Raw genomic sequence first — 8,768 nt, forward strand, 5'->3', positions numbered from 1 at the left:
AATTTATTGCTGAATTGTATTGCTCAAGTCGTAAACTAATGACACGAACATTGTCACAATATACTATTGGGGTTGTTGTAAGGGGAAATGGACACAAGTAGATCATTATACAACCAACACACCTCATAGACAACATTGGTGACAACTCAATATTCTGCCTCGACACAAAATCAAGACATGGCTGGTTGTCACTGTTTTAACCATGATATAGCGTTATGTTAGAAGAAAACCACAACACATGAGGTCAGGTGGGCTGAAAAAAGGATGAAGAAAATGATGAAATTCAACCTCGGTTTTGTGAAAGCTTTAAATAATCTTAATTGGAAATTTTTGGATGACATGATGGTTGAAATGGGCTCTTGAGAGTTATGGATAAATTGGATGTTAGCAATTACTTAGTCACCAAGAGTATCGGTACTGGTCAACGGGGCATCAACAAAACAATTCATGTTTCAAAAACGGATTCGGTAGGGAGACCTCCTTTCATCGTTTCTCTTTATGATGTGGAAGGATTAAAAGTGGCGTTGTATGAAACAATGGAAAAATGGTTTTAGTAAGGGATAGGTTTGCCCAAAAATGGTCCAAAACACTTGATCTTCTGGTTTGCAGACGATACCTTGTTTCTCGGAAAATGGTCAACAGCAAATGTGAAAAACCTAATGAGGTTGCTTAGATGTTTTCATATCTCCTCTAGTCTAAGCATAAACTTTTCTAAGAGCAGAGTTATTGGAGTGGGGGTTAGTAGTCAGGAGGTTGGAGATTTAGCGAGAGAGTTGTCTTGTATAGACGAAAACCTTCCGTTCAATTATCTTGGGTTATCGATGGGTGGAAGCATGACGAGAAAAAAACAATTGGCAATGTTTGGTTGATAAATTCAAAAATAAGTTGTCTTATTCGGAAGCTCGATGTCTCTCTTTCGGCGGAAAGCTAGTTATTTGCAAATCGTTTCATGGACACCTAGGTTCTTATATGTTCTCATTGTATAAAGCACCGACTCAAATTATAAAAAAATCTTGTATGTATCAGACGTAACTTCTTTTGGGGAGGAAATTCGGAAAAGAGAAAAGTTGAGTGGGTTGCTTGGAATAAGCTCTTGAGCTTAAAAGCATTAGGAGTTTTAGAATTTGGCAGTTTGCAAGCTCTTCATTGTTAGTTTCTTTGTAAATGGTGGTGGAAGTTCAAACAAGATCATGGATCTCTTTGGACGGAGGTGATTAAAGTATTGCATGGTTCTGTTGGTAGCTTTGGGAGGTCTCGTTTAGCCGCAAACAGAAGTGGGACATGAGGAGTCATTAGCAGCATCAATAGTGACCTAAACAAGATAAATATGGAACTTGGTGGTATGTTTCTGGGAACAAACAGATGTTAGCTGGGAATGGAGTCTCAAGGAACATTGTGTTTTCACAATGGCCTCTCTTAGAAAATTAGTTGACAACAAAACATTGAATTCTAGTCAAAATGTCACGTATTGAAATAAAACTATTCCTATCATGGTCAACATCCTTTTCTAGAGGGTTTGTTTGGAAAGATCGCTGACTTCAAATGAAATAATCTCGAGTGGCCCAATGTGCCCCAAAAGGCCCAATACTTCTAATTCCAAATTCCCAGGCCCATAAATATACTCCACAGTGGATTAAGTAAGAAACATAAGGCTAATTCAAAAGTACAACAAATATTTATATCGTATGTAGCTACTTCTTGCACATAAATATCGAGATACAAACTACAAAGTACACACATAGGTTTGGAGTGGGTTACAAAAAAGAAACGTACTTGAACACATATTTAACATACATACATCAGATACATATATATATATATATATATATATATATATATATATATATATATATATATATATATATATATATATATATATATATATAGCATTCTTCTGCAGCAAACAGATTTGTGCAACTTGTTTCATTATGTCCATGCATCACCTATAATCAAGAACCCCAATCCTCAGGATTTATCTTATTTTTGTTCTTGATATGTTTTGCAGTCGATGCGATCACTTTTGCGGTCTTCTCAGCCATCATAGTTGACACATGCTTCCTGTTTGCTGGCATCACAGTGGCCTTTGATGTCTTTCCACCACTCATGTTTGACCCATAGTTCTGTTGCTGGTTATCCCCCATCAGATTCTCGTATTGTTTGTTACTAGTTCTGCCTTTAGAATGATATTCTTTTAATGATTCAAATTCTGTTTGTGATGAAGGAATAAAAGCATTCAGGTCTATGTCATTATATAATGTTGCTGGAGCTTCCGGCCCAAAACCCTCACTTCCGTGTGTGTGCCTGCATGGCAATCTGTAGGAACTTAATTAAGAATATACATGAAATTTATTTGTTGAGTGAGGGTGTGACTTGGTGTGTGTAAGTGTGTGATACATCATAATAATAGTATTTTCTTTGAAGATAAACAAGAGTTTTCAGTAGATTACCAAGCTTATTTATATACATATATTATTATTATTATTATTATTATTATTATTATTATTATTATTGAAATTTCCATAATTTTTCTTCATTATTTTCGGGTACTTTTATAAAACAGTAGCTCTAAGCAAATACTTGGTAAAACATCAAGCAAACAATCATACAATGTATTATTTATTCTACAATTTCATATATTACAAATAAATGTAAGGGGCGAATTAATTCAAAACAATAAGAATTGTTGGGCAAATATATGGATTAATAAAATGTGGAATAGACATAAATAAGTGTCATTGTGGCCTCGATGTCCAACACCAACAACTACTAAACAACTACAACCTAGACATGGGGCAAACATGCTTTTGAATTCGGTCTAAACCTGTTCGGTTTTCTTCACATTAAGAAAAATTTGTTTTCACCAAAACTAGAGCGGTTATATAAAAAGTTTTTTGTGTAAAATAACCAAAACAGGGTAACCCGCCGTTTCAAAGTGGACAGAGGGTATTAGAAACCGGCTATTTGAAACCTATACTTTTTGAAAGAAAGATAAACGGTTTATAAAAGACAATATTAATTTAAGAAACTGTCTACATCGTAACCGGATCCGATACCCACTTCTATTCGATCATCATTGCTACCTAGAAATTGCGTTAATGTTTCTTCAAGTCACCAAAATCACTAAAAGGTGAAAAAGGTTTTGGCATCCTTTAAATGTTGTATTATAAGGTTAGTAAATATTTATCCTAATTTACACTATAAGTGTAACTACAAGATAATGTTAATGGGGGAGCTCAAATGCTGAGATTGTCTTGAAGGTATTAATGAAGAAGAGGTTTTTTTTTTTTTTTTTTTGCTGAAGATATCGACAAGTTGATATCGTGATGTAGCATACAGGACACAGACTTCACAATAAGCCACTTTTCACGAACAAAGTTTATCCATTTCGATGTGTATTATAATTTATTGCTGAATTGTATTGCTCAAGTCGTAAATTAATGACACGAACATTGTCACAATATACTATTGGGGTTGTTGTAAGGGGAAATGGACACAAGTAGATCATTATACAACCAACACACCTCATAGACAACATTGGTGACAACTCAATATTCTGCCTCGACACAAAATCAAGACATGGCTGGTTGTCACTGTTTTAACCATGATATTGCGTTATGTTAGAAGAAAACCACAACACATGAGGTGAGGTGGGCTGAAAAAAGGATGAAGAAAATGATGAAATTCAACCTCGGTTTTGTGAAAGCTTTAAATAATCTTAATTGGAAATTTTTGGATGACATGATGGTTGAAATGGGCTCTTGAGAGTTATGGATAAATTGGATGTTAGCAATTACTTAGTCACCAAGAGTATCGGTACTGGTCAACGGGGCATCAACAAAACAATTCATGTTTCAAAAACGGATTCGGTAGGGAGACCTCCTTTCATCGTTTCTCTTTATGATGTGGAAGGATTAAAAGTGGCGTTGTATGAAACAATGGAAAAATGGTTTTAGTAAGGGATAGGTTTGCCCAAAAATGGTCCAAAACACTTGATCTTCTGGTTTGCAGACGATACCTTGTTTCTCGGAAAATGGTCAACAGCAAATGTGAAAAACCTAATGAGGTTGCTTAGATGTTTTCATATCTCCTCTAGTCTAAGCATAAACTTTTCTAAGAGCAGAGTTATTGGAGTGGGGGTTAGTAGTCAGGAGGTTGGAGATTTAGCGAGAGAGTTGTCTTGTATAGACGAAAACCTTCCGTTCAATTATCTTGGGTTATCGATGGGTGGAAGCATGACGAGAAAAAAACAATTGGCAATGTTTGGTTGATAAATTCAAAAATAAGTTGTCTTATTCGGAAGCTCGATGTCTCTCTTTCGGCGGAAAGCTAGTTATTTGCAAATCGTTTCATGGACACCTAGGTTCTTATATGTTCTCATTGTATAAAGCACCGACTCAAATTATAAAAAAATCTTGTATGTATCAGACGTAACTTCTTTTGGGGAGGAAATTCGGAAAAGAGAAAAGTTGAGTGGGTTGCTTGGAATAAGCTCTTGAGCTTAAAAGCATTAGGAGTTTTAGAATTTGGCAGTTTGCAAGCTCTTCATTGTTAGTTTCTTTGTAAATGGTGGTGGAAGTTCAAACAAGATCATGGATCTCTTTGGACGGAGGTGATTAAAGTATTGCATGGTTCTGTTGGTAGCTTTGGGAGGTCTCGTTTAGCCGCAAACAGAAGTGGGACATGAGGAGTCATTAGCAGCATCAATAGTGACCTAAACAAGATAAATATGGAACTTGGTGGTATGTTTCTGGGAACAAACAGATGTTAGCTGGGAATGGAGTCTCAAGGAACATTGTGTTTTCACAATGGCCTCTCTTAGAAAATTAGTTGACAACAAAACATTGAATTCTAGTCAAAATGTCACGTATTGGAATAAAACTATTCCTATCATGGTCAACATCCTTTTCTAGAGGGTTTGTTTGGAAAGATCGCTGACTTCAAATGAAATAATCTCGAGTGGCCCAATGTGCCCCAAAAGGCCCAATACTTCTAATTCCAAATTCCCAGGCCCATAAATATAATCCACAGTGGATTAAGTAAGAAACATAAGGCTAATTCAAAAGTACAACAAATATTTATATCGTATATAGCTACTTCTTGCACATAAATATCGAGATACAAACTACAAAGTACACACATAGGTTTGGAGTGGGTTACAAAAAAGAAACGTACTTGAACACATATTTAACATACATACATAAGATACATATATATATATATATATATATATATATATATATATATATATATATATATATATATATATGTATATATATATAGCATTCTTCTGCAGCAAACAGATTTGTGCAACTTGTTTCATTATGTCCATGCATCACCTATAATCAAGAACCGTAATCCTCAGGATTTATCTTATTTTTGTTCTTGATATGTTTTGCAGTCGATGCGATCACTTTTGCGGTCTTCTCAGCCATCATAGTTGACACATGCTTCCTGTTTGCTGGCATCACAGTGGCCTTTGATGTCTTTCCACCACTAATGTTTGACCCATAGTTCTGTTGCTGGTTATCCCCCATCAGATTCTCGTATTGTTTGTTACTAGTTCTGCCTTTAGAATGATATTCTTTTAATGATTCAAATTCTGTTTGTGATGAAGGAATAAAAGCATTCAGGTCTATGTCATTATATAATGTTGCTGGAGCTTCCGGCCCAAAACCCTCACTTCCGTGTGTGTGCCTGCATGGCAATCTGTAGGAACTTAATTAGGAATATACATGAAATTTATTTGTTGAGTGAGGGTGTGACTTGGTGTGTGTAAGTGTGTGATACATCATAATAATAGTATTTTCTTTGAAGATTAACAAGAGTTTTCAGCAGATTACCAAGCTTATTTATATACATATATTATTATTATTATTATTATTATTATTATTATTATTATTGTTATTGAAATTTCCATAATTTTTCTTCATTATTTTCAGGTACTTTTATAAAACAGTAGCTCTAAGCAAATACTTGGTAAAACATCAAGCAAACAATCATACAATGTATTATTTATTCTACAATTTCATATATTACAAATAAATGTAAGGGGCGAATCAATTCAAAACAATAAGAATTGTTGGGCAAATATATGGATTAATAAAATGTGGAATAGACATAAATAAGTGTCATTGTGGCCTCGATGTCCAACACCAACAACTACTAAACCACTCCAACCTAGACATGGGGCAAACATGCTTTTGAATTCGGTCTAAACCTGTTCGGTTTTCTTCACATTAAGAAAAATTTGTTTTCACCAAAACTAGAGCGGTTATATAAAAAGTTTTTTGTGTAAAATAACCAAAACAGGGTAACCCGCCGTTTCAAAGTGGACAGAGGGTATTAGAAACCGGCTATTTGAAACCTATACTTTTTGAAAGAAAGATAAACGGTTTATAAAAGACAATATTAATTTAAGAAACTGTCTACATCGTAACCGGATCCGATACGCACTTCTATTCGATCATCATTGCTACCTAGAAATGGCGTTAATGTTTCTTCAAGTCACCAAAATCACTAAAAGGTGAAAAAGGTTTTGGCATCCTTTAAATGTTGTATTATAAGGTTAGTAAATATTTATCCTAATTTACACTATAAGTGTAACTACAAGATAATGTTAATGGGGGGAGCTCAAATGCTAAGATTGTCTTGAAGGTATTAATGAAGAAGAGGTTGTTTTTTTTTTTTTTGCTGAAGATATCGACAAGATATCGACAAGTTGATATCGTGATGTAGCATACAGGACACAGACTTCACAATAAGCCACTTTTCACGAACAAAGTTTATCCATTTTGATGTGTATTATAATTTATTGCTGAATTGTATTGCTCAAGTCGTAAACTAATGACACGAACATTGTCACAATATACTATTGGGGTTGTTGTAAGGGGAAATGGACACAAGTAGATCATTATACAACCAACACACCTCATAGACAACATTGGTGACAACTCAATATTCTGCCTCGACACAAAATCAAGACATGGCTGGTTGTCACTGTTTTAACCATGATATAGCGTTATGTTAGAAGAAAACCACAACACATGAGGTGAGGTGGGCTGAAAAAAGGATGAAGAAAATGATGAAATTCAACCTCGGTTTTGTGAAAGCTTTAAATAATCTTAATTGGAAATTTTTGAATGACATGATGGTTGAAATGGGCTCTTGAGAGTTATGGATAAATTGGATGTTAGCAATTACTTAGTCACCAAGAGTATCGGTACTGGTCAACGGGGCATCAACAAAACAATTCATGTTTCAAAAACGGATTCGGTAGGGAGACCTCCTTTCATCGTTTCTCTTTATGATGTGGAAGGATTAAAAGTGGCGTTGTATGAAACAATGGAAAAATGCTTTTTGTAAGGGATAGGTTTGCCCAAAAATGGTCCAAAACACTTGATCTTCTGGTTTGCAGACGATACCTTGTTTCTCGAAAAATGGTCAACAGCAAATGTGAAAAACCTAATGAGGTTGCTTAGATGTTTTCATATCTCCTCTAGTCTAAGCATAAACTTTTCTAAGAGCAGAGTTATTGGAGTGGGGGTTAGTAGTCAGGAGGGTGGAGATTTAGCGAGAGAGTTGTCTTGTATAGACGAAAACCTTCCGTTCAATTATCTTGGGTTATCGATGGGTGGAAGCATGACGAGAAAAAAACAATTGGCAATGTTTGGTTGATAAATTCAAAAATAAGTTGTCTTATTCGGAAGCTCGATGTCTCTCTTTCGGCGGAAAGCTAGTTATTTGCAAATCGTTTCATGGACACCTAGGTTCTTATATGTTCTCATTGTATAAAGCACCGACTCAAATTATAAAAAAATCTTGTATGTATCAGACGTAACTTCTTTTGGGGAGGAAATTCGGAAAAGAGAAAAGTTGAGTGGGTTGCTTGGAATAAGCTCTTGAGCTTAAAAGCATTAGGAGTTTTAGAATTTGGCATTTTGCAAGCTCTTCATTGTTAGTTTCTTTGTAAATGGTGGTGGAAGTTCAAACAAGATCATGGATCTCTTTGGACGGAGGTGATTAAAGTATTGCATGGTTCTGTTGGTAGCTTTGGGAGGTCTCGTTTAGCCGCAAACAGAAGTGGGACATGAGGAGTCATTAGCAGCATCAATAGTGACCTAAACAAGATAAATATGGAACTTGGTGGTATGTTTCTGGGAACAAACAGATGTTAGCTGGGAATGGAGTCTCAAGGAACATTGTGTTTTCACAATGGCCTCTCTTAGAAAATTAGTTGACAACAAAACATTGAATTCTAGTCAAAATGTCACGTATTGGAATAAAACTATTCCTATGATGGTCAACATCCTTTTCTAGAGGGTTTGTTTGGAAAGATCGCTGACTTCAAATGAAATAATCTCGAGTGGCCCAATGTGCCCCAAAAGGCCCAATACTTCTAATTCCAAATTCCCAGGCCCATAAATATACTCAACAGTGGATTAAGTAAGAAACATAAGGCTAATTCAAAAGTACAACAAATATTTATATCGTATGTAGCTACTTCTTGCACATAAATATCGAGATACAAACTACAAAGTACACACATAGGTTTGCAGTGGGTTACAAAAAAGAAACGTACTTGAACACATATTTAACATACATACATAAGATACATACATATATATATATATATATATATATATATATATATATATATACATATATATATATATATATATATATATATATATATATATATATATATGTATGTATATATATAGCATTCTTCTGCAGCAAACAGATTTGTGCAACTTGTTTCATTATGTCCA

This window comes from Lactuca serriola, chromosome 1 (genome assembly GCF_051521515.1).
Source record: "Lactuca serriola cultivar US96UC23 chromosome 1, Lser_US96UC23_V15, whole genome shotgun sequence".
Taxonomy (NCBI): domain Eukaryota; kingdom Viridiplantae; phylum Streptophyta; class Magnoliopsida; order Asterales; family Asteraceae; genus Lactuca; species Lactuca serriola.